General features: G+C 42.4%; 1 protein-coding gene across 4 annotated transcripts in view; it reads right to left on the bottom strand.

Annotated features, from left to right (window-relative positions):
- PRLR (prolactin receptor) overlaps positions 1 to 26,678 on the bottom strand; it is a 165,154-nt gene that overhangs the window by 96,690 nt on the left and 41,786 nt on the right. For 2 of the 4 annotated variants that reach the window (XM_067730507.1, XM_067730504.1), the window contains exon 2: positions 15,056 to 15,200. The exons of the other annotated variants lie outside the window; for them this stretch is intronic. The gene's annotated coding sequence lies outside the window, so the exon portion shown is untranslated. The remainder of the gene's footprint in view (positions 1 to 15,055; positions 15,201 to 26,678) is intronic. 4 annotated transcript variants of the gene reach the window in all.

Raw genomic sequence — 26,678 nt, forward strand, 5'->3', positions numbered from 1 at the left:
AATGTGAGTTGCAAGGACCCTACGAGTCTGGAAAGGCTGCAGCCCATCTTCCCTTCTACATGGAGAAAGCTCCTCAGTGCACGAGACCGACACAGATGAGAGCAGAGAGAAGAGAAAGAAAGGGAAGGAGAGATGATGTTTGCTGCGTGGATACTGGATACAACTGTCTAAAGATCAGCCTATAGTTTTTTCAGACTTTGGAGCTAATGGTATTTATTTTTTTTTAATGTATTTAATTTTGTTTGGGTCAGTTTGAGTTAGGCTCTATTACTTGCAACCCCAAAGTCTTGATAACAGTAAATATTATAATAGGCAACGTTGTACCAAAATAAGTGATTCTAGCGAGGTATCATGTGTGACAATACAGTAGGAGCAAGGTAAGTTAGGGGTCCTCAGAGCCTGGCACCCCGGGAAGGCGCGTGGATTACAGCTCTAGTGTTCACTGTAGCCCCTTCATTCTGTGACGGCTCCAGCCAGAAGTCACTACTGTGACAACTAACTGTTTTGGCTTCCTTCAGCCTTCTCTTGGCTTCCAGAAAACCTTGACGGTCCGCTCTTTTCCTCGGAGGGCACTCCAGTCAAGAAAGGAAAAAGAGCACAGAGCATTCTCCCCTGAGCTCAGACCTACTGCCCTCATGCACGTCAGAAAAACCACAGACTTGCATCTGCTTCTTCTCAACCCAGAAAAAACTAGCGAGTGTTACCAGAGGGCAGTCCGCTCCACTGATAGAAATAAACAGTGTCCGCAGGAGAGAAAGCCCTTGGATTTCAAGAGGTCGTTTGGCTGTTATGTCAAGCGAGTAAACAAATGAGGCCTGTTCAGGGAATGGGCCACCAGAGCTCGTACTCATCCAAGGAATGTGGCAAATTCCTGAGGCTGTTATTTATATACAAACCCAAGTATTTCCCTTCACGGTAAACATGTAGTTAGTGATCTTAGCAAGGAGTTTGGAGCTTTCTCTGTATTTCTCACTGAAGTGATGCTAACAAGCGACATTCGTATTCTCTTTCGCCCTGTGTTATTAAGTGCATCCCAAGCCCCCAGCAGCCACCGAGATGTAATGGCATTTGTGGCAGGGTGTGTGTCAGAAGGAATTCTTCCCCTTGGTCCTTCTTCTATGTGAGCTCTGTGACTTTAGTCTTACCTACAATGACTTTTATTAAACGAGGCACTTTAGAGACGAAATGCAAAAGTGACCTCATTTGAGTGTCTAATGGGACAGCACGCACACAGAGGAAAAGTGAGATCTGAGGTTCTGGGGTGTGGAATGGAGCCAGAGACGATGACTGCTTACCCAGGATATAGATTCTCTCCTGGGCTGGCTGTGTTACTGTACAATAGAGATAGACAAGCACTGCCCTTGGGCCAAATGCAGCCCACCATGATCTAAGAATGCTTTTCACATTTTTAAATAGGTGGAAAAAACCAAAAACGGAATAATATTTTGTGGTGTGTGAAAAGTATATCAAGTTTGTATTTCAGTGTTCATTGATAAAGTTTTATTGAAACACAGCCATGCCTGTTTTGTTACGTACTGTCCATGGCTGCTTTTATGTTACAATGACAGAATTGGGTAATTACGGCAGAGACCATATGGCCCGGAAAACCAAAAAATACTATCTGGCCCATTACAAACATTGTTTTCTTACCCCTACTCTACAGAGATCTTTCTTCCAAGGCTATGGATTATATCGCTATCCTTTGCCAGTCATCACAGAGGCATAATGATCCCACAGAAGAGCAGCCAGGGTTCCCATCCTGGCTTCATGCCCAGCTACCTGTGTAACCATAGAAGTGATTTAACTCTCGTAGGGTCTTGTTTCCTCCCTCTGATCCCTCATTACAGAGCTAATTCCAGCTCTCAGATGATTTGCTCTTGTGAAGGCCTGATGATGGTTGCAAAGGGATGGACTGGATGGCTTAGAGGCCCCTTCATCACAACCACAGATTAGTGCCCGGGAAGGGACCTCTGCAGGGTCATCATTCCACAGAAGAATGCAGTGCTACATCCTTAAGAGGCATTCTGATCCCTAAAAATCACAACTCTATCCACATGACTTTATTTTCAAGACTGTGGCCGTAATTACAGAAGCAAAGTGAAGCAGAAAATTGAAGGAACTGGCTGGATGGTATCCAACTTGCCAAATGCTTTGTCCTGAAAATATCTGCTTGTGGTGTAAGTCACAGAGGATGCATTAAATCTGTCTAATGGTGGAGGCTCCTTGCTTCAACAGGCAAGCTTCTTTTAGTTTTCTGAAGGGGGTAGCTGATCTGGGATTATCTGGATAAATGCCTCGGCTGTCCTTCTGACTTGGTTCATGAAGATCTGGCCAGAACCAGCACCCCTGGCAGCCCAGATCCATGGTGGAAGATCCAACTTGCACAGAGGATAATTTTGCAAGTGACAGATCCTTTTCCTTATGAGTCTTTAAACACTGTTGACCCTAGTCCTGTTCCAGTAGTCTTGTGAGAAAGGGAAAGCTTGAGGTTTTCCAGATGATACTCTCTAAAGCCAATTTTCCCAGGCTTTAAAACCCTTGAGCTGCTGTGGTTAGCACCTAGTCATATTCTTCTGTAGATGTGATGCATGGTCACAATAAATGGCTGTCACTTACCCAGTGAGTATTCTGCATAAAGAAAAATTCTGGGCATTTAATTCTAACACTTATCCAACCTTTCATCCTTCCCAGTAACAAAAGGCTTGTTAAGGATTGCGGTGAAAAAAGTTCTGCTTACAACTTAAGCGCAGCACAAGATAAAATCTAACTCAGCATCACTGTTTATAAGCTTCAGTATCAGTTAACATTTCTGATAGATCACAAAAGATCTCAAATTCAAGCTTAGTCCCCAAAACAAACCACAAAGCTCAAATAGCCCACATTCATTGCACCCAACCTTGTCTTTAACCAAAGGAGACTGTTGGCCTCTACGGTTCACTTCTCCTATTTTCTCATCCATGTTTTGAGGAAGTGTATACAAGGATTTTTCCACTCAAAATAAGCAGGAATACAAAAGTAGCATAAAAATGAATTTCACTGGATAGGAAACTCTGTGAGAATACTAAGTATGTAATTACATACTCAAACTTTTGAGGAGATTCTTGCTAGGAACTGCAGTTTCAGAAGACAATACTTCTCGAATCAGAGGTTCAGAGTTGACAGGGATCTCAGAGGTGAGTGGTCCAGCTGTTGTATATTCCAGATGATGAAAAGGAGGCCAGGGAGGGGAGGGACCTGCCCAAGGTGAGGAGCACACTGGTTGTAGGACTGCGTTCAGGTTCTACCTCTCCATATGCCTAGTCTCTGTGTATACTGGGCCGTTTCCTCTACCCCACCTCCATTTTGACAGCTTGTAACTCAAATGATTAACTATTTTTAAGACTCATTGCCATGTGAGTGGGAAAAGGGTACAGTGGTATATTTCAATGGACACCTTAAGTGAACACGTCTATATTATCTACCACTTGGACTTGTTGGATCAGACTTCCCTCTGCAATTGGGAGTCCCCTGGACTTATTTGCACTACCCAGACAACAACGTCCTGAGCCTTCTGGAAAGCCTGCCAGAGTGATGTGGGATTTGTTTTGCCCAAACCCTGGAACTCAACAGATCCAGATGAACACCACTTCCTGAGGAGGAGCCAGAATGTGAGATAATGACGAAGTGAAACATGCATTGAGGCCACGTAAAAGAAGGGCTTCTATGAACATGAACGTGAGCTGAAGGAGGGAGGGCTGTGCCTCCTTTTAGTTCTGTTCAAGGTTTCACTCTCAGAGTGGAATTTGCAAAGCAAAGGGTCAGAAACATGGTAAATGCTACCTGGGGATGTATTTGCCTACATGAAGCATATGTATTCCTAAAATCCTACATGTAATGGAATCACAGATTTCCATTATAATAGCAGAGAAGGTTTATGTTAATTTCCTAATGCTCTTCAAATACCAAAGTTTCCTAACTTTTTAAACTTCCGGTTTCTCTGGCTCTCACATTCCTGAGAATTTCATTCATTCATTCATGCCTGCATCAAATATTTACTGATGGACTACTATATAGAAGTATCGTACAAGGAAAACTGTGAGAGAATTAAGTTAGGAATCAATATCAGAGACGTAACTAGAAACTCCCCAAACATCTACAAATCAAATATTTACTTTTAATAAACCCATCAGTCTAAGAAGAAATTACAATGGAAATTAGAACATATTTTGAACTGAAAATAATAGAAATATCTCATTCCAAGAGAAGCAATGAAAAGGCCGAGAAATGGTTGTCCTTTCTGAAAAAAAATATGGCAGAATTAAGTAGCCCTGGGACTTTTGAAGATCTTGTTTTATTTATGGTGTGACTACATCACGGATTGACACGCTGCAGATTTGACAAAATGATGCTACATGTTCCAATTTGACATTTCCTTTATTTACTTGATATATAATGTTGATAGAGGACTTCGATATAAAGCCACAAGTTTGTTCTCTGTTCGTATCTTGGTCAGACTGCCAGTGAATCAGGATCCCACAGCTCAGACCCTGGAAAGCAGGGTCTTCATGATGCTCTGGATGATTGCAGAGGCAGAGCAAATTCTTTTTCTCAAGTGCTTAACTGAAAACCCTTCATTAAATGATGACTAAGAAACCAATTCTAGTGGGTGGTGATACATCAGCAATCGATTAGAGGTCTCCTACTAAGGACGATTTCCTGCAGTAGCAGTGTAGCTAATCGATCTCATATTAGTTTGATCAGTGCTAAGTTTTGCATAGACTTTTCTTCCAGGAAGATCAACGAGGAATTGAATGACCCAAGGCACAGTGTGGTTGCTTGTCAAATGTAGATGGAAAGTGTATCAGAGTCTCCACCTGACTGTGTGCCTCTATTATCCATAATCTATACAGAAAGATTTTATTTTATTAGATATTCAAGGTTTTCTTTATTAGTTTCTCACTAAGGCAAAAAGACATTTCATGCTTATAAGTACTTGGTGTGGTAATTGGGTCAATATAAAAATATTAATTTCTGTACACCAGCTTCTGATTCCTGAGAATGGTCCAGGAAATCTCAAGGCAGTGACTTTGGAACAGCAGGAGTCCTAATGATGTAAATTAATAATGACGATATGAATTCATAGTAGTGTGAAATGGATCTGTACCGAGAGCTTAACCACAAAGGAGCCACACTGCATATCCCCCCATGACATTCACAGTACCTCTTGTTTGACCATGGCCATCTTGGAGAGCGGTGTGGTCACTGAAACAACTTTACTAAAGACCCTTATGAGGCAATGTTGTGAAAGAGCTCAAATCAATTACTGATTTACCACTACCCACTAGATTGGCTTCCACTTTGTTTGTTACCCGAAACTTTCTGAATTATCACACAACTCCTAGACACCACTTAGTACTCACACATCATCAGGTGGTATGGAATGCTTTCCACTTCTCCACAGTGTGCTCTTTCACGGTGGCCACTTTGCTTGCAGAGTCTGCACTTAGCACTCCTAAATGCAAGCAGCCTGAAGCACTTTTCTGAATTCATCTATAGCGTGAGTTTCCTGTGTGCTGCCTAACGTTTTAGTCTAAGGCTCAGTCTCTATGATAGGGAGAGTATTTCTTTCAGATGCTGCCACTTAATTTCCTACGGTGTAGTGTTACAGAATATCACTAAGGAAAACTGATCCATGGAGGTTTAGAAGAATGTAAAATTTTGGCTTAGTCAAGAGGTTCTGTTGAGAACATACAGTTATGATCCCATAATCCATTTAAGAAATCACCCGAATTGAAGTGATAGGATAGATGCTATGTGCTACAATACAAGCAGCAGTGTGTAGGCTGTGGATTTTGATCGCAAAATTTGAATCTCAGGAAAAGAACTGATCTGCTGGTGGGAACAGACTTCAGGCATCATTAGAACTCATCATATGCATTAGGTGAAGGGGGCTTTTTTTTTTAATATTTATTTATTTTTGGCTGTGTTGGGTCTTCGTTTCTGTGCGAGGGCTTTCTCTAGTTGTGGCAAGTGGGGGCCACTCTTCATCACGGTGTGCAGGCCTCTCACTATCGCGGCCTCTCTTGTTGTGGAGCACAAGCTCCAGACGCGCAGGCTTAGTAGTTGTGGCACATGGGCCTAGTTGCTCCACGGCATGTGGGATCCTCCCAGACCAGTGCTCGAACCCGTGTCCCCTGCATTGGCAGGCAGACTCTCAACCACTGCACCACCAGGGAAGCCCGAAGGGGCCTTTCTTAAAACGTCTTCCCTAGGGACCACCAGAGTTTCTAAATAAGCCCTTGGTTCCACTCACTCTGGGAGATAGCTTTTAAAGAAACTTCATTTTGAAAAAGTAAAGGTTTCTTTTCCTTGGTGTAAATAATCTCATCTAAGTGTGTGTTTTGAAACACCAGGGTTTCTTAAACCAGAGCAAAGCTGTACTATGTATTCAATAAGTTATGGTAATACAAAAAACAAACTATCCGCGGGAGACCTTCAAGGTGGTGGAGGAGTAAGACGCGGAGATCACCTTCCTCCCCACAGATACACCAGAAATACATCTACATGTGGAACAACTCCTACAGAACACCTACTGAACGCTGGCAGAAGACCTCAGACCTCCCAAAAGGCAAGAAACCCCCCACGTACCTGGGTAGGCCAAAAGAAAAAAGAATAAACAGAGGCAAAAGGATAGGGATGGGACCTGCACCAGTGGGAGGGAGCTGTGAAGGAGGAAAGGTTTCCACACACTAGGAAGCCCCTTCACGGGCGAAGCCTGCGGGTGTTGGAGCGGGGGACCTTCGGCGCCACGGAGGAGAGCATGGCAACAATGGTGCGGAGGGCAAAGTGGAGAGATTCCCACACAGAGGATCGGTGCTGACTAACACACCAGCCCGAGAGGCTTGTCTGCTCGCCCGCCGGGGCGGGAGGGTACTGGGAGCTGAGGGTCGGGCTTCGGTTGGATCACAGGGAGAGGACTGGGGTTGGCTGCGTGAATACAGTCTGAAGGGGGCTAGTGCGCCACAGCTAGCCGGGAGGGAGTCTGGGAAACAGTCTGGAACTGCATAAGAGGCAAGAGACCATTGTTTCAGGCTGTGCGAGGAGAGGGGATTCAGAGCACCGCCTAAACAAGCTCCAGAGATGGGCGTGAGCTGTGGCTATCAGCATGGACCCCAGAGATGGGCATGAAACGCTAAGGCCGCTGCTGCAGCCACCAAGAAGCCTGTGTGCGAGCACAGGTCACTATCCACACCTCCCCTCCTGGGAGCCTGTGCAGCCCGCCACTGCCAGGGTCCCGTGATCCAGGGACAACATCCCCGGGAGAATACGTGGTGTGTCTCAGGCTGTTGCAACGTCTCACCGGTCTCTACCACTGCAGGCTCGCCCTGCAACCGTACCCCTCCCTCCCCCCCCGGCCTGAGTGAGCCAGAGCCCCCGAATCAGCCGCTTCTTTAACCCCGTCCTGTCTGGGCAAAAACAGACGCCCTCAGGCGACCTACACGCAGAGGCGGGGCCAAATACAAAGCTGAACCCCAGGAACTGTGTGAACAAAGAAGAGAAAGGGAAATCTCTCCCAGCAGCCTCAGGAGCAGCAGATTAAATCTCCACAGTCAACTTGATGTACCCTGCATCTGTGGAATACCTAAATAGACAATGAATCAACCAAAATTCAGGCAGTGGATGTTGGGAGCAACTGTAGACTTGGGGTTTGTATCTACGACAGACTAGTTTTGGATTTTTAGGTTTATCTTAGTATAGGTTTTAGTGCTTGTTATCATTGCTGGATTTGTTTATTGGTTTTATTGCTCTCTTCTTTTTCATATTACTTCTTAATTTTTTAAATAATATTTTTTATTTTAATAACTTTATTTTATTTTATTTTTTTTCTTTCTCTTTTTTTTTTCTCCCTTTTCTTCTGAGCCATGAGGCTGACAGGGTCTTGGTGCTCTGGCTGGGCATCAGGCCTGAGCCTCTGAGGTAGGAGAGCCAAGTTCAGGACATTGGACCACCAGAGACCTCCAGGCCCCATGTAATATCAATCGGTGAGCACTCTCCCAGACACTTCCATCTCAACGCTAAGACCCAGCTCCACTCAACGACCAGCAAGCTCCAGTGCTGGAAACCCTATGCCAAACAACTAGCAAGACAGGGACATAACCCCACCCATTAGAAGAGAGGCTGCCTAAAATCATTATAAGTTCACAGAGACCCCAAAATACACCACTGGACATGGTCCTACCTATCAGAAAGACAAGATCCAGTCTCATCCACCAGAACACAGGCACCAATTCCCTCCACCAGGGAGCCTACACAAACCACTGAACCAACCTTAGCCACTGGGGGCAGACACGAAAAACAACGGGAACTACAAACCTGCAGTCTGTGAAAAGGAGACCCAAAACACAGTAAGTTAAGCAAAATGAGAAGACAGAGAAACACAGCAGATGAAGGAGCAAAGTAAAAACCCACCAGACCAAGCAAATGAAGAGGAAATAGGCAGTCTACTTGAAAAAACGTTCAGAGCAATGGTAGTAAAAATGATCCAAAATCTTGGAAAGAGAATGGAGGAAATATAAGAAACATTTCACAAGGACCTAGAAGAACTAAGAGAAAACAAACAATGAGGAATAAAACAACAAATGAAATTAAAAATTCTCTAGAAGGAATCAATAGCAGAATAACTGAGGCAGAAGAACAGATAAGTGACCTGGAAGATAAAGTAGTGGAAATAACTACCACAGAGCAGAATAAAGAAAAAAGAATGAAAAGAATTGAGGACAGTCTCAGAGACCTCTGGGACAACATTAAACACACCAACATTCGAATTATAGGGGTCCCAGAAGAAGAGAAAAAGAAAGGGACTGAGAAAATATTTGAAGAGATGATAGCTGAAAACTTTCCTAATATGGGAAAGGGAATAATCAATCAAGTCCAGGTAATGCAGAGTGTCCCATACAGGATAAATCCAAGGCTGAAACACACCAAGACATATTAATCAAACTTTCAAACATTAAATACAAAGAAAAAATATTAAAAGCAGCAAGGAAAAGCAACAAATAACATACAAGGGAATCCCTATAAGGCTAACAGCTGATCTTTCAGCAGAAACTCTGCAAGCCAGACGGCAGTGGCAGGACATATTTAAAGTGATGAAAGGGAAAAACCTACAACCAAGATTACTGTGCCCAGCAAAGATCTCATTCAGATTCGACAGAGAAATTAAAACCTTTACAGACAAGCAAAAGCTAAGAGAATTCAGCACCACCAAGCCAGCTTTACAACAAATGCTAAAGAACTTCTCTAGGCAGGAAACACAAGAGAAGGAAAAGACCTATAATAATAAACCCAAAACAATTAAGAAAATGGTAATAGGAACATACATATTGATAATTACCTTAAATGTAAATGGATTAAATGCTCCAACCAAAAGACATAGACTGGCTGAATGGAGGCAAAAACAAGACCTGTATATATGCTGTCTACAAGAGACCCACTTCAGACCTAGGGACACATGCAGACTGAAAGTGAGGGGATAGAAAAAGATATTCCATGCAAATGGAAATCAGGAGAAAGCTGGAGTAGCAATTCTCATATCAGACAAAATAGACTTTAAAATAAAGACTATTACAAGAGACAAAGAAGGACACTACATAATGCTCAAGGGATCAATCCAAGAAGAAGAGATAATAATTGTAAATATTTATGCACCCAACATAGGAGCACCTGAATACATAAGGCAAATGCAAACAGCCATAAAAGGGGAAATCGACAGTAACACAATCATAGTAGGGGACTTTAACACCCTATTTTCACCAATGGACAGGTCATCCAAAATGAAAATAAATAAGGAAACACAAGCTTTAAATGACATATTAAACAAGATGAGCTTAATTGATATTTATAGGACATTCCATCAAAAAACAACAGAATACATTTTCTTCTCAAGTGCTTATGGAATATTCTCCAGGACAGATCATATCTTGGGTCACAAATCAAGCCTTGGTAAATTTAAGAAAATTTAAATAATATCAGTATCTTTTCCAACCACAATGCTAGGAGACTAGATATCAATTACAGGAAAAAATCTGTAAAAAATACAAACATATGGAAGCTAAACAATACAGTACTAAATAACCAAGAGATCACTGAAGAAATCAAAGAGGAAATCAAAAAATACCTAGAAACAAATGACAATGAAAACATGATGGCCCAAAACCTATGAGGTGCAGCAAAAGCAGTTCTAAGAGGGAAGTTTATAGTGATAAAATTCTACCTCAAGAAACAGGAAACATCTCAAGTAAACAACCTAACCTTACACCTAAAGCAATTAGAGGAAGAAGAACAAAAAATCCCCAAAGTTAGCAGAAGGAAAGAAATCATAAAGATCAGATCAGAAATAAATGAAGAAGAAATGAAGGAAACTATAGCTAAAATCAATAAAACTAAAAGCTGGTTCGTTGAGAAGATAAACAAAATTGATAAACCACGAGGTATAGAGGGAACTTGCCTCAACATAATAAAGGCCATATATGACAAACCCACAGCCAACATCATTCTCAATGGTGAAAAACTGAAACCACTTCCTCTAAGATCAGGAAAAAGACAAGGTTGTCCACTCTCACCATTATTATTCAACATAGTTTTGGAAATTTTAGCCACAGCAATCGGAGAAGAAAAAGAAATAAAAGTAATCCAGATCGGAAAAGAAGAAGTAAAGCTGTCACTGTTTGCAGATGACATGATACTATACATAGAGAATCCTAAAGATGCTACCAGAAAACTGCTAGAACTAACCAATGAATTTGGTGAATTAGCAGGATACAAAATTAATGCATAGAAATCTCTTGCATTCCTATACACTAATGATGAAAATCTGAAAGAGAAATTAAGGAAACACAGCCATTTACCATTGCAATAAAAAGAATAAGATAACTAGGAATAAACCTAGCTAAGGAGACAAAAGACGTGTATGCAGAAAACTATAAGACATTTATGAGAGAAATTAAAGATGATACAAACAGATGGAGAGATATACCATGTTCTTAGATTGGAAGAATCAACATTGTGAAAATGACTATACTACCCAAAGCAATCTACAGATTCAATGCAACCCCTATCAAACTACCAATGGCATTTTTCACAGAACTAGAACAAAAAAATTTCACAATTTGTATGGAAACACAAAAGACCTCAAATAGCCAAATCAATATTGAGAAAGAAAAACGGAGCTGGAGGAATCAGGCTCCCAGACTTCAAACTATACTACAAAGCTACAGTAATCAAGACAGTATGGTAGTGGCAGAAAAAGAGAAATATACATCAATGGAACAGGATAGAAAGCCCAGAGATAAACCCACACACATATGGTCACTTTATCTTTGATGAAGGAGGCAAGAATGGAGAAAAGACAGCCTCTTCAATAAGTGCTGCTGGGAAAACTGGACAGCTACATGTAAAAGAATGAAATTAGAACACTCCCTAACACCATACACAAAAATAAACTCCAAATGGATTAAAGACCTAAATGTAAGACCAGACACTATAAAACTCTTAGAGGAAAACATAGGCAGAATACTCTATGACATAAATCACAGCAAGATCATTTTTGACCTAGAGAAATGGAAATAAAAACAAACAAATGGGACCTAATGAAACTTAAAAGCTTTTGTACAGCAAAAGAAACCATAAGCAAGATGAAAAGACAACCCTCAGAATGGGAGGAAATATTTGCAAATGAAGCAACTGACCAAGGATTAATCTCTAAAATATACAAGCAGGTCATGCAGCTCTATATCTAAAAAACAAACAACCCAATCCAAAAATGGGCAGAAGACCTAAATAGACATTTCTCCATAGAAGATATACAGATTGCCAGCAAACACATGAAATGATGCTCAACATCACTAATCATTAGAGAAATGCAAATCAAAACTACAATGAGGTATCACTTCACACCAGTCAGAATGGCCATCATCAAACAATCTACGATCAATAAATGCTGGAGAGGGTGTGGAGAAAAGGGAACCCTCTTTCACTTTTGGTGGGAATGTAAATTGATACAGCCACTATGGAGAACAGTATGGAGGTTCCTGAAAAAGCTACAAATAGAACTACCATATGACCCAGCAATCCCACTACTGGGCATATACCCTGAGAAAACCATAATTCACAAAGAGTCATGTTCCACAATGTTCATTGCAGCACTATTTACAATAGCCAGGACATGGAAGCAACCTAGGTGTCCATCGACAGATGAATGGATAAAGAAGATGTGGCACATATATACAATGGAATATTACTCATCCATAAAACGAAACGAAACTGAGTTATTTGTAGTGAGGTGGATGGACCTAGAGACTGTCATACAGAGTGAAGTAAGTCATAAAGAGAAAAACAAGTACCGTATGCTAACACATATATATGGAATCTAAAAAAAAAAAGTTTCTGAAGAATCTAGGGGCAGGTCAGGAATAAAGACACAGGTGTAGAGAATGGACTTGAGGACATGGTGAGGGGGAAGGGTAAGCTGGGACGAAATGAGAGAGTGGCATGGACATATATACACTACCAAATGTAAAATAGCTAGTGGGAAGCAGCCGCATAGCACAGGGAAATCAGCTTGGTTCTTTGTTACCACCTAGAGTGGTGGGATAGGGAGGGTGGGAGGGAGATACAAGAGGGAAGAGATATGGGGATATATGTATGCATCTAGCTGATTCACTTTGTTATACAGCAGAATCTAACACAACATTGTTAAGTAATTATACTCCAATAAAGACGTTAAAAAGTAAACAAACAAAAAACAAACTGTCTATTTCTTCTCCCCCAACCACAGCAAGCAGGTTGTTTACCAAGAGGGGTGAGGTGCCTGTGAGGAGTATGCTTCTAGAATAGCTAAAACGATGCTTCCTGCTCTGGCTATCTGGACTGCTTCGAGGGCTCTCTTGCCTTCTGACTTCTAGGATGAATTTGGCCCACAGGCAGCCTTGGCAGGAGATGGAGGGAAGGAAGGCGTGTTTGGGGCATTTTTCCCCCTGCTGCACTACTGTGAGGTCACCTGGGGCTGACTGAAGGTCATTGCTTCCCTCCAGTTGGTCCTTTCAGCACAATTCTCCCTTTGGGAGTTGGGGTAGAACTGTTCTCACCCTGATACTCCATTCTCCTGTGGTTCCGAATGGTCTTCTCACACCATGGAGCCCTTCTCAAACTGCCCTGTCCCTGCAGGGCCCCTGTGCTGAGGACCACTCCGGTCTCCCCAGTTTCCGCAGCAGCAAGAGGTCCCTCCCCACACTGGATAGACCCTGCTGACCGCGACCCATAGTGGAGCCTCGTGTCTGCTTTCACTGCTGGAAGCACTTTGTCCTCCAGAGTGACAGGACTTGATTTGTTCTGAGGAAAAAGTTAATATTTTTATTGAAGCAGAAATGGCTTCTGGTTCAGGAAAGGAGTCTATGAAAATGTAACCAATTCATTTTTGCTTTAACTTTGTGGATAATAAGAAAGTTTCTGATACTTAGGCTGTGTGGTTTAGATTTTCTTTTTCTCTTATTTATTTATTGCCTGGCTTTCTTTTTAAGTTTTAATTTTTTAAAATTGAAGTATAGTTGATTTACAATGTTGTGTTAATTTCTGCTGTACAGCAGTGATTCAGTTATACGTACATACATATATATATATATTTAATATTCTTTTCCATTATGGTTTATCATAGGATATTGAATATAGTTCTCTGTGCTATACAGTAGGACCTTGTTGTTTATCCATTCTATATATAAAAGCTTACATCTGCTAATCCCAACTTCCCTCCCCTGACCTTCTCCCCCTTGGCAACCACCAGTCTGTTCTCTATGTCCGTGATTCTGTTTCTGTTTCATAGCTAGGTTCATTTGTGTCATGTTTTAGATTCCACCTATAAGTGATATCATATGGTGTTTGTCTTTCTCTTTTTTTTTTTTTTTTTGTGGTACGCGGGCCTCTCACTGTTGTGGCCTCTCCCGTTGCGGAGCACAGGCTCCAGACGCGCAGGCTCAGCGGCCATGGCTCACGGGCCCAACCGCTCCACGGCATGTGGGATCTTCCCGGACCGGGGCACGAACCCGTGTCCCCTGCGTCGGCAGGCGGACTCTCAACCACTGCGCCACCAGGGAAGCCCTGTCTTTCTCTTTTTGACTTACTTTACTTAGTATGCTAATCTCTAGTTGCATCCATGTTGCTGCAAATGGTATTATTTTGTTCTTTTTTATGGTTAATATTCCATTGTATATATGTACCCCATCTTCTTTATCCATTCATCTGTTGATGGACATTTACGTGGCTTACATGTCTTGGCTATCGTGAATAGTACTGCTATGAACGCGGGGGTTGCATGTATCTTTTTGAATTATAGTTTTCTCCAGCTATATGCCCAGGAGTGGGATGGCTGGATCATACAGTAATTCTATTTTTAGTTTTCTGAGGAACCTCCATACTGTTTTCCACAGTGGCTGCACCAACTTACATTCGGCTTGGCTAGCTGTTGTTTGTTGCTGCAATTGTTCTTAAGATGGTCTCCAGAAATGTGAGCCTTGGAGAAACTTGACTGGTTGGGGAAGTATGTCCTATTCACACTTTTTGCCCCTTTTGTCCTTGCTCTGTCTCCCACCCCTCTTTCCTCATCCCCACCCCACATCCCATCTGTGGTTTATTTATCAGTCTTGATCTCCAGGGACTTTCACCTGGATGCCGGCTGATAAAGTTCAATATCTTTCAGGGCTGGGTTCATCTTTATGAGGGGCCTCTTACAATCTAGAAATCCCTCACTGTGATGGTGGGATGGCAGGCAGACAAAACGAAATTATTATTTTAGGCACAGGATCCTTTCATCACCTGCCTTTTCTCTTAGCTTTGATCTGGTTCCCTAGGGAGAGTCATTCCAGCGAAGGAGAAAGAGCCAAAGCAGGTCTCCTGGACGCTGCACAACTCAATTCTAAAGGATTTGGCAGGATCATTTAAGAACTCAAGGGGCAAGACTGGGTTGAATTCCACGGCTATTTATTTAAGGAAAAAAAAAATTGGGAAACAAAATGCAGAACCTTACCCTCCTCAAAGGCCGCTGGCAAGAATGACCTTCTAGTTCAGAAGTTAAATTCTTCCCAGTTTCTCTTTTATTTTTGGCAGCTGAAACTTGTCTGCCTCTTGTTCCTTCAAAAAGATGTGTCACATTCAACCGAAAGACACGTCAACTGATGTGTCAGCAAACAAATTGTGAAAGAAAAGGGAAAGAAAGAAATGATTGTCACTATGCGTTCCTTTTAAGGGTAGTTTTTTGTTTTTCTTCATTTCCTATGTTGACCCATGCTGTTCCGGTTTATTAATTTTCCATGATGATTTGAACCCCACGCCCCCAATCAACTTGTTCATTCCTGTTGATGGGTGTTTCCCACATTTTTTTCTTACAAACAATGCTGCTGTGAACCTCCTCTAGCTCAAAGCCAGGCCCAGATGCAGAGACCCTGCCATTTTGCCCCATCCTCTGTCACTCCCTTTCTTCCACCTCCTTTTCCAGGGAACCCTTTGCCTCTGCCCCACGTTGAAGCCACTCTGTTTGGGCTCCACCTCTTGGCTCCTATTGTCTGACCAGGCCCTTGTTTCCATAACCTGTTTTGGGACCTACCAACTTGACTTTACCCTTGTGAACTCCTCCAAGATGAGGCCCTTGTCTCTCCCCTCCAGCTTCAGACTGGAGATTATGGGTAAGAGCCCCACCCTGAGCTCCACAAAGCCCGTGGGACTTGTCATATGTGGACTAGCTTCTTCCTGGCTCCTGCTTGACTAGACTGTAAGCCCATAGATGCAAGAAGGGGTCTGGCTTAGTCAATGATAGATGCTCAGCTCAGGTGAAGGGCCTGGCATGTTTATAATCTTAAGCGTGATTTTAAAATTATTTTATGACTTAGCAAATTAAGTTTCATGACTTTTAGGTGTCAACTGCCTTGTAGACATAATAAGATTAAAGATAGATAGATAGATACATAGATGATAGATACATAGAAACATAGACACATAGATAGATACGTAGATAGATCTGTAATAGGCCAAGTACCTAGTGGCTTATATGGAGTATACATACGGATGCCTCAAACCAAGGGAGAACCTGGTAAACAAGAGGAAAAAGACTGTTGTACGCTTTGCCTCCAGAATTTCTAAGAACAAGGCTTTTAAGCATTAGCATTTCAGAGGCCTTGCCGTGCCACGTCTTCTGCGGTGATGCCCACCTTACTCTGTTTTCTCCCAATGTGACGACAAGTCTTCTCAGGTAGGGCATTATTAGTTAGTAAGACTTCAAAAACTGCCCCTACTTTCTTGGTCTGATCAGAGAGTGCACTTTCTCAAGCAACAGCCTTACACACTCACTTTTTTCACTTCCTACTTAACTATTACTCTATGATCACTGCACACAAAGTAAGAGAATACTGAGAAGCAAAAGGAAGAAGAGGAATTAAATCACCCCAAATCCCACTAAACAGGGACAACTGCTGTTAACATTTGGGTGGTATATTTTTTGAGAATTTTCCCCATGTGAATATATATACATAATATATATATATGATATATATATATAAAATTATATACTATGGCATCTAAGGTATAATATTATATATGTGCATATATATATTACAAATACACACACACACCCTCCTCATATAATCTGCCTGATTGTTTTCATAAACCTCAACTTAGTCTCCCTGTGTACCGTCTCTTGTTATCATCAAATTCTTTCCCAGTCTTCTTTGACTCATCCATCTCTTTGTTCATAACTTCTCCCAATTACAATCTTTTTTCATGGCTTTCCCCAAAACCAAGAACTAATTTCACTACATGCTCATCTGCTTCAAAAAACCATCAACGATTCCAAGTTTCGTCTTTTTAAAAGTCCTTTTTAATTTTTTAAAGGAAGAAATAATTCACATACCACAAAATTCACCTTTTTAAAGCACACAAGTCAGTGTGTTTTTGGTATGTTCTCAAGGTTGAGCGTCCATCACTACAATCAATTTCAGAACATTTTTATCACAACCAAAAGAAACCCTGTAACATCAATAGCTGCTTCTCCCCATCACCCGCTCCACAAGCTCCTGGCAACCAGGGATCTACTTTTCGTCTCTACGGATTTACCTATTCTGGACATTTTATATAAATGGAATCAGCAAATACACAGTGTTTTGTGATTGGATCCTTTCACTTTGCATAATATTTCTGAGATCCATCTACGTCATAGTATGTATTGGTATTTCATTCCTTTCTATGGCTGAATACTGTTCCATTGTCTGGATCATTACATTTTGTTTACCCTTTTATCTGGTGATAGACATTTGTGTTGTTTCTTCCTTTTGGATAGTGTGAATACTGCTGCTATGAACATTCACGTACACATACTTGTTTGTGTATCTGTTTTCAATTTTGGGGGTACATACTTAGTATTGGAATTGCTGGGTCATGTTGTAACTTTATGCTTAACTTTTCTTTTTTGCGGTACGCGGGCCTCTCACTGCTGTGGCCTCTCCCGTTGCGGAGCACAGGCTCCGGACGTGCAGGCTCAGCGGCCATGGCTCACGGGCCCAGCCGCTCTGCGGCATGTGGGATCTTCCCAGACCGGGGCACGAACCCGCGTCCCCTGCATTGGCAGGCAGACTCAACCATTGCTCCACCAGGGAAGCCCCAAGTTTAACCTTCTTGAAACCAGATTTTTGCCACTGGTTGCAAACTAAGCCTTCAGGAAAGATGATATTAAGGCACATTTCCACACTGGACCTTCTCCATCTTCCCACTTGCCCTTAGAAGCCAAATACACCTAGCTGTTATATGTCATAAACACCTCATATCAAGGTGGTGTATATCTGTGCCGTTAGCTATAGTTCGCATGATTCATGGGGCCCAAGGATAATTATGTGGCCTGTGAAGGAACTAGCTTGCAACCAGAATATACACTGTTAAAATCTGGCTGCCTATACAAAATGCAAAAATTCACTGTATGTCCCATAGGAAACAGTATTGGGAAGGGGTGGTTTAGTTATTGATGTTCATTGTTACACTGTGTGACTTTACATAAACGTAATGGAGCGGATGAATTCTAGCAAAGTGTGCTCTACGATGAAAGTTCCATTATTCCATTGAATTATATTATGAAATGGAAGTGTAGTCTTCTAGAAAAGACTTTTGTCTATGAATATATTCAAACCACATTTTAACAATGCCCTAAAGCTCTTAGAAATACAATATTTAAAGAAAGAAGCTGTATTTATGAGAACAGTACAAATCACTGTTACTATTAACATACTGGTTAAGTAAAAATGAAACAGAAGTGCAAATATAATCCAGCCCTGGAAATTCTGACTGGGTGAATATATATCTCATGGAAAGTTTTGAGATAGCAATTCTTTTTTTTTTTTTTTTTTTGCGGTACGCGGGCCTCTCACTGCCGTGGCCCCTCCCGTTGCGGAGCACAGGCTCCGGACGCGCAGGCCCAGCAGCCATGGCTCACGGGCCCAGCCGCTCCGCGGCATGTGGGATCTTCCCGGACCGGGGCAAGAACCCGTGTCCACTGCATCGGCAGGCAGACTCTCAACCACTGCGCCACCAGGGAAGCCCGAGATAGCAATTCTTAAAGTGTGTGCATCCTGGCTAAAGTTTCCATCAGTAACGAACTGTCTCCTAGCAAGGATGTCATAAGACCTCCTGGGACCTTTCCAATGACTTTTCAACCTTCCTTAGTTTAAATTTTTTTACTGGTTTTCCCTGTCCTCAGGACAAAGCTCTCAAGGCTCTTCCCACCTAAACTCAATTCCTCACAGCTCTGACCATTTCTAATCCCAGTCAGCCCCGTCCCACCTCACACCATCCGGGCTGGTCTCAAAATCTCTCCTCTGCCCACAGGAATGGTGTTTCTTCCCCTTGGTACCCATTCTGCCCATGCAGTATCCAGCACATGGTGAGGGAGCTGCAAATGTCTGCTGAGAAAATGAAAGGATATATTTGCCATGCTAATCCTTGCTTCCTGGTTTAGTTCATCTGTTCATCCTGCCATTACACTTACATGTGTGTTAAAATTTTGCACATCCTTCAATATTTACTTCCTCTATGTAGCTTCATCTGCGTGACAGTCTTTTACTGATTGCTAGATACAGGCCAGGTGAATAGAACAGACATGGTAATAACAGAGTTACTGGCCCTGCCCTCATGAAGCTTCCAGTCCAGCATGGTGGTACAATTACACACAAGTGAGCAGATGAAGAACCATCTATCATTGTAAGTGCTTAGGGCGCACTGGCGGGGGTTGGGGGGTCACACAGTGACTTCATATGGCACTCCTCTATGCTTCTCATTTGGACATTTATTGCACATAGTTCTGCACAGTTATTTACTTTTTAAAAGAAAGTATGTGTCTCCTACCTCCTCAATTCAAGATTGAAAGTGTTTTTGAAAGCAGTGGCATATGGTAGGTATTTAAGAATATGTTGTTGATTAGTATGTCCTCAGGCAAAAGCACTGAGCAGCACATTCAGTTAAGTCCTAAAATGTTCAATTCTTGAGGTTCCATAAAAATGACAATTTGTCCTGATATTTGTACTGGGATATGTAGTTGAAGGGCCAACAATTTTTACTAACAATTTTTACATTAGAATGCCACTGGCCAAGAGTGATCTCGTTAGGGGCTAGGATTTATCAAAGTCATGATGAATACTGGCACTAATTAGTCAGGCATTAGAGTCTACCTATTGGTTAGTCTAATACAAGGGTGAACTATACCCTCCAGCTGGTGAAGTAACAGCAAGAGAAGGACGATTTGGCATCCTTAATTTTAGTAAGGTAGTGGGGCAGAGATGCTGTGCACTTATATTAATTTTGAATTATTTAATGGACCCATTAAATTCAGAAACATTTCTAGGAAGAAAATTTCTTAATAGGCATCTCTATGCCCATTAAGTGAGAGATGCCACTCAGACTGTATTATTCTTCTAAAAGAGAACCCTTCCCTCTCTCTTAATAAGTTTAATAATACCTATTTGCAATATTCAGTTCTCATAACATCAGAACTCATTTACAGATTACGTGCAATCCTTTGTGAAATAAGGAATAAAGTCAAAACTCAAATAATTCAACCCAGTAAATTCCTTTTTTATGATTAAGGGGAATAGATCTTAAAGCCTTCCTAAGTGGGAAAGGCTCTTAGGAGGGAGAGAGCGCCTTGGCAACTACAGGCTCTGTGTGTGCAAGACGTTGGCTCTGATGCTCTCTTCCTCTGTCCACACTCACTGAAATGTTTCTGTAGGTTCTTCTTTCTGGAGATCTCCTTCCATGGAGTCCTGACAGCTGTCTTAAGGTCACTGTTGTTAGGTAGAGTTGACAAGTGATCACACGTGGTTGAGACGAGACTTTGAAGATGTCACACTACATCCCACCTGTGTTTACCATCACCCTGAATGTTTTCATGACATATTCTCTATCTGTGAGAACATAACATGCTGGTTCACAATCTTACGCCAATAGGCTTCATGGGCATTCTTTACAGGTCAGTATGCAGAATCTTCCAGACAAAAATCTTTGTGAAGAAAATTCTGCCGAATTTCACCACCATCTGTATACGTGCTATAGGTCAAATAAAGAGACAGAGAAAGACAAATACTGTGTGATACCACTTATACGTGGAATCTAAAATATACAATAAACTAGTGAATATAACCAAAAAAGAAGGAGACTCACAGATAAAGAGAACAAACTAGTGGTTACCAGCAGGGAGAGGGAAGGAGGGAAGGGCACTAGAGGGGTATGGGATTAAGAGGTACAAACTATTAGGTATAAAATAAGCTACAAGGATATATTGTACATCACGGGGAATATAGCCACTATTTTATAATAACTATAAATGGGGCATAACCTTTAAAAATTGTGAATCACTATATTGTACACCTGTAACATATATACTATTGTACATCAACTATACTTCAATTAAAAAAAAACAAAACAAAAAAGTAACAAACAAAAAGAACAACTAATAATTGTTAACCTGAGGAAACTGGGGCACCGATTCTGCCTGAGCCTAAGTCACTAAGTTAGCTGGCCAAATAGTGCCTCTTAAGTTAAATGTTACTATTGCCAGAAATATTTTTCCCTCTGTGAATTAAGTGATGTTGTGTTCTATATAGTGGATAGATTTCCACGCAGATAGATTTTAACGGCTAGTGTCATAAGTGATAAAAGAAAGAAATAATAAAAGAAAGAACAAAGCAATCAGGAGAAACAACTTTCATCTCACACTTGATTCTCGCTCGTGTTTCATCTGCACTCAAAATTTGAGGATAGGAATAAGTTTGAAGAGTCCTACGAGATGCGCATGACTGCAGATGATGATGGCGTATCACCCGGTCACTGAATCGGGATTCAGGACCACACTAATGAAGCGTAACTGTTCTTAGCATTTTGTAATAATATTGGTTTTAGAGACAATCCAGGGAGAAAGGAAGCAATTTACATGGCCGTTCTTGACACCATCCAGCTTCCGGAGAGACCATCCGGAGTTGTCTGCGGTCTCCTTGTTGTATTTACTGGGAGCGTGAAAAATAAGCTTGTCCTATCACATGCGATTGATCACTTAAAGTTAGGACAGAGCTGCCTTATTTCACAAAGAAACAAAGTGATGTAACTCCCAGGACTGGAAAACATTTTGCTCAACAGCTGACCTCTGCTATTTCCCCAGAGATCTATTTCATTTGGATAAATGAACCGGCAGAATCTCAAGATCTGCATAATACATCCTGAGAGGGATGTTTGAAATCTTTCTCCCCTTCCTTTCATTAGCTGCCAGCCTAAAAAAGTGATGACAGCCTGAGAAATTCGAAGGGCCAAAAGGGGATGAATGGCTCATCGACCCCAAAAAGCCCTCTCAGTGCAAATTATCGGGCAATTATCAAGGTGAGAAACTAAACCCTCTTTTGTCTTTTTCTCTTCTTCACCCCCCACCCCATGGTCATGCAGGTGCTCTTAGGATAAGAAAAAAAAATTAAGGGAGAGATGATTAAGTTGTCAGCCAGATATTACTGTGTTTTCAACATGGGGGCAGATGAGCAATCTGAGTGAAGCCTTGATCTTTATTTCTCTTGGGGAACCAAGGAGCCAAAATACAGCCACAGGAAACGGTGGAAATCCCAGGGACTTGGCTACACTTCCATTCTCTTTGGGCTCCACTACTCAAAAAAAAAATCACTGGACTCTATTTTTTCCATTGCTTCACGGGGCTCAGCTGTCATTCACTCCACTTACAGGATTTATCACTCCTGAATTGGCCCTAAAAATGTCCATTTTTACCAAAAAAGCAGCCATATTTAACTCTTCCTTTTCACGACATCACAAATCAAAAGAAACATACACGTTTTTGTTGCAAGCTGATGCCCTGTTGTTTAAATTCTCTCATGGACCTAAGACATGATAATGATTTCTCCTTGTCTAACAATCATCACTAACCTTTACTGAGTGCTCACTATGTACCTGGCATAGTTGTCACATTTCAAGGTGCATTCACTGACTTCAGGCTTACAACGGGAGGAGGTGGCAAGGGTTAACCTTTCCATCTCACAGCCGCACAAGTGAAGGTATAACTAAGGTGGCCCGTCCAAGTTCACGGAGCTTAATGAAGGCAGAGGAAGGATTTGAATCCCTGTGGGCTCTGATTTCACGGCCCACTCGCTCACCCACACCGTGCACTGCCTTTTGTGATCCAATCGCCTCCCAGAAAGTATTTTTAAAGTACCCTGCAAACTTCTTAGCTTTCCTGTTTCTCAAGCTTTCCATGCATGAAATAGTTAATGTGGGAGATGATAGTTTGCGGAGTACAGAGACCATAAGCCCACCTTTATTGCTCACCCACTTCAAAAAAATCATAAAAGCGTTCTCTTTACAATTAGCAACAACCTGAATAAAGCTCTAGTCCAATCTCCCACCCAGAGGAAGGCATCCCTCTTCAACCTCCCCTACTGGCATCTCCTTCTCCCCCCGCCACTGAACCAACACATCAAGCAGCAGGAAAGGCACCAAACTGCACAGTGTTCGTGCACTACAGACAGCTCTGCTAGAGAAACCTGGCTGTCCCATAATCTCCTTCCACTGATCCTACTTTTCACAGTTGGAACAAAGAAGAATTCCTCTTCTTCCTCTTCTATATGAGTGCTTTAAAGAGTAGACAGCCGTCCCATTCCTCTGGGGCTTTCTCTTCTACAGGAAAGAACATCCCAATTCTTTCTCACATTTCTCTGGTTTTGTCAATCTGCTTCCTTGTCGCCCCCTACTGGATACACTGTGAGTTGCCAATGCCCCTTGTCCAAGGTCCGTCACAGAACAGGGTATAGGGCTCTTAATGTGTCCTAGCTTTAAGTCTTGGGTTCTACAATAAAGCTGGCAGGTCTACGGCATGCCATCCACGGGCAGAAGGTGTGGCCTGATCCCAGGTCCCATGTCTCTCTCCTATGGATCCCATCACATTTGCTTCATTTAGGCCAAGGGTCTCCAGGACACAGAAAACAAGGTCCCTTAGACTCCATGCATTTTCCCTTTTATTTTATGCATGGAGAAGGGCCATACAGCTCACATGAAATCCTGGTCCTGAGTCACTCCATCTGTGGTCAGCTGTAGACACATATGTTGGCATGTGATTGTTTCGATTTAGAGAGCTCAGAACTGAGTGGAGCGTTGAAATCTCAGGGTTATAGACTGATAAATCTCTAAGAAAAACAGAACAGGCATGGTATTTGAAGAATCCCACCATCTGCTCTTGCCAAGTCACTCATTCAGGGTTATAAGGGTTTTTTCCCCACCTGAAAGAAGGCAACCCAAGAAGACCTGAATTTATTCTTATAGGAAAAATTCACTCTGGAGTAGATCAGACTAGATGTCAAATGACCACCTCTTATGGTCTGAATTCTCAGGCATCCCATCTGAGGCAACCTCAGCAGCTTGGCCTTTTCTTGTGCCTTTACCTAGATAATCTTGATCTTTTAGTTTCGTGGGAAGATGTAAAAGAATTCCTGATAATGTTTGGCTGATTCAAAGCTTATCCCTCAGAAGAGTATTTGCCTTTAAGTGAGGCTCCCTTAAACTTTCAGATGAAAAAAAAAAAGTAGAACCTGGTAGACTAGAATGAATTAGACGTGGGCACAGGGGCTGTCGCACCACAGACATCCCCAGCGATAGGGGTCTACCTGTAAGTTCAGCCCTGCCTGCACATGACCTCCTTCCATTCCTCACAGGACGTGGTTCTATGTGGCCAAAACAGGGACGCACTGAGGCTGTAGGTGAGATGGGGTGGTGGAGTTCTAAGCACTTTGCATGTATTTATTCAGTTTTCCAAATAACACAAGTATCCGTAAGGCACCTGTGAGGTAAGTCACCTGACTGTATGCTCAGTTTAGCATAGTGCTGCCCATATAGTAAATGCTCAGCAAATGTAGGTGTTACTATGAGTTCAGAATGATGATATTTTGGTATGAGTTAGGCCAAGGTGCACTTTTTTTATTATCTCAATAAAGGAAAGTTTTGTTTTGCACAAAAAAATTCAGGGGACTGTTTGAATGTCTTTAGAGAAACAACTGTTATATAAGTCATTATAAAGCACCCTAGGCTATCAGATCTCCTTGGGCAGGAAGCAAACTGACCTACGAGTCATTACTCTTGTTCTCTAGACTTGCAACTTCCTTTCATGTCAGACACTTCATCCATATACTGAGAAAAGACAAAATGAGTTCCCACATCCCTTCCAACCAAAATTCCAGGATATGTTAATTTCATGGTAAGTATAGTAGCCAATGAACCTGAGAACTTACCATTATTTAGAGTTATCTTGAGCAATGAATAAGTTCTCCCCAAGTCAGGCCAGACTACCCCCGTTCCTTATAAGCTAGTGTGATTTTATTCTCCCAAAACACCTGTTTGGTTGAGACGTCAAATCAAATAGTCTACCTTCCAAGAAAAATCTTCCAAGTGAGTTCCCTGAGGTTTTAGGCTTGGGTCTATTCTAACCAAAATGACAGGACCTGTGTTTTTCTGTATCTCTGTCCTGGGCCCTGAGGAGGAATCCGATAGGGGCAGAGTCCTCATGGAAACGTGCTTCTAGAAAATGCACAAGTCCCTGCTCGCTGTGAATTTCTTTGGCTGTTAATAATTAATTCTGGGACTCCTAGCGGGGGCAGTCACACCGGTAGAAGGCAGAAATTCTGTTTACACGTACACACTGCCGAGAACTAGAGGTGGAGCCTTATCAAGGGACGAGAACAGTTGTTTCCACTTTGACCAGGTGTCTCTGAGGCTCCAAGACTAGCCTGTTGACCCTTCTGAGGGGTGGGTTGAGGAGTCGGGGAGTCGGGGTTATATTTTGCGGCATCTGTTTCTGTTCAGAATACGGGGAGCAAGAGGAAAGTTTTCCCAACCATATTAGTACATTATAGGTCTACTGGGCAGTGTTGCTCTAATGGGTACCAATCACCCCACCTCAGCGTGATGTGATGCTGACCTGGTGCTCAAGACTTACTGTAATGCTGGACGGTGCTGCCGAGCATTAAGCCTAAACTTCATCTAGACTCACCCTGGAGAGACCTTAGAGAACTTAGTGAGCTCAGAGGGTGTCTCTTCTCCATCCAGAGGAGGCACTGGTGTCTCAACTGAGGCCTCCGTTTACCCAGAGGGAGCGGCTCTCCCCTAAGACCCTGAGAGGTGCTGGCACTACTTGGGACACCTGTGTTCCAGTGCCTCTGGCCCTTTAGGTCAGGGATGACAGGGTGAGGGCAAGAGAGTCAGTATAAAAACCTCACTGAAGCAGAGAGGCAGCTGCCACTCTGCTACCCTAGGGTGGACCTGGCTAACTCATTTTGCTCCACTTTTGATGAAACAGTTTCTCTCTACTGTCACATATGTAACATTTTCTTAAAATCTCATCTATCTGTCGCAAACTAGTTCACACTGGGAAGACGGATATTACTTTTCTGCTGCTGTTGAGAATAAGTATGCTTGCTTGCCTGTTCCGACTCCTGAGATGGACCCATATGCTCTCAAGAATCAGGTCCCTGCTCTTGCTGAGGTTGGTGGCCTGTGGCTGGGATTGTCTGCGGGTAATTGGAGGCAGCTGGTGTGCAGCAGGAAGTGCACCAAACTAGCAAAGTCCTGGCTCTTCTACTCAGTAGCTGGGAATCTTGGGCAAGCCAGTTTCCTTACTTATAAAATCGGTATAAGAATATCTACCTCAGAAGGTTGTTCTGAGGCATAAATGTAAATACTCTGACACTACAAACAGAGGAGGGATCACTGTCGTTAACAGAATGGGTCCCAGGTAGGAGTCAGGACACCTGAGTCCTAGGTTCCTGTCCCCTCATTAATTCAATGACTGTGAGCCATTCACTTAACTTCTCAGCCTTAGGCTCCTTACCTACCAAATGGATCAGACTGGATTCCTAAGATCCCTTTTAACCTGAAGAGTCTATGACTATCATGACTCCAAGCCCCTCAAATAATAGATGAGGGAACTGAGCCCAGAAAGGATAAACCACTTGCCCAAGGTCACACAGCCTGGGGGCAGCAGAATCAACAGGCGTCCCGCCTCCCAGTCTAGGGTTTTCCTACTGGAGTGCAGAAGCCTTCCTATTCACCTACTGAAAACAGACAGGAATTTGAAGGGCAAGAGG

Source organism: Pseudorca crassidens, chromosome 3 (genome assembly GCF_039906515.1).
Source record: "Pseudorca crassidens isolate mPseCra1 chromosome 3, mPseCra1.hap1, whole genome shotgun sequence".
In the NCBI taxonomy this organism is placed as follows: Eukaryota; Metazoa; Chordata; class Mammalia; order Artiodactyla; family Delphinidae; genus Pseudorca; species Pseudorca crassidens.